This window comes from Leptidea sinapis, chromosome 28 (genome assembly GCF_905404315.1).
Source record: "Leptidea sinapis chromosome 28, ilLepSina1.1, whole genome shotgun sequence".
Taxonomy (NCBI): Eukaryota; Metazoa; Arthropoda; class Insecta; order Lepidoptera; family Pieridae; genus Leptidea; species Leptidea sinapis.
In genome coordinates this window covers 9786718-9787973 of record NC_066292.1, presented here as the reverse complement: position 1 = coordinate 9787973, position 1256 = coordinate 9786718, and positions in this window count along the sequence as shown.

Below are 1256 nucleotides of genomic sequence, written 5' to 3'. Positions count from 1 at the left end.
CTTTTTTACTATTCTGTCCTGTCATAAGTTGTATTTATTTTTAAAATCTTAATTCAAAGTATTCCCGAAAGACACGTAAATATCAGAAATTACTGGACAAATGAGACATAACATCTTATGTCTCAAGGTGACGAGCGCAATTGTAGTGCCTCTAAGAATTTTTGGGATTTTCGAGAACCCTGAGCGGCACTGCATTGTAATGGGCCGGGCGTATCAATTACGATCAGCTGCACGTCCTGCTCGTCTTGTCCCTTATTATCATAAAAAATATACATTAATATATTATCGATATATCGACACTTTAAGTATCGACACATCCATACGTGACTAATGCACATGAGTTGTCTACGAAGGACCCAGTCCGCCGTACTTAACATGTCTGGTTACTATTTCATACAATATTACTGACCGATATATCATACTTAGCCTCTAAGAATAGAATATCGATATAAAGGCTTATAAATTGTGAGAGTGATAATACATATTGAAATGAAAATGTTGATGTACCTACATTGCCCATGTGTAGGTTATACTTACGCTTTCAATATGTAATATGTTTTTTAAGATTATTTAGAAGCCTGATTTAATGTCCATCAACCAATCCTTAATAAGTTTTTCAATATGTCAATCTTAATTTCGAAAGCTATATAGTATAGAAAAATCTGATCTGTCATATTCGTTCAAATACCAATTGAATATACATTAAATTGGTAATTAAATGCTTAAAACAAGAAAATCAAAGATCGCTTTTTTATTCTGTTGGGATTTGTAATGTTCATCGTTTGCTCACGAGTGAAACAACTAATCTTTACTATGTAGCACTACACCCGGACACGTCCACACGCAACCAATAGCCGATTAGAACTGGCCTTCCGCTTTTGTTTTTTTTTGTTTTTGCGCCCAAACAAGGGAAAGGTCTACCCTCCGGGATAACGACGGGAGGGAGGTGGTGAATGCTCATGCATACCAACGCAGCCTAAGTCTGCGTTGGTTATGTGCGACTCACGTGAAAACCTAGGTGCCTACCCACTAAACACCACCTGTAGTTGGCTTTGGGCAGGTGCCCTCTAAGCCTTCATCGAAGGCAACCTTCTCTTGGGAAGAGAGAGGCGCAAGCGGCACTCCCTATGGAGTATCCGCTGAGATGGACTTCCGCTGTACTGTGCATTCCTTATATAGCACTCAACGTTACACAGTTGATGTCACTGTCGATGTTGTGACAGTGACAATGATAGTTAACAGTTACTCTGTTAAGA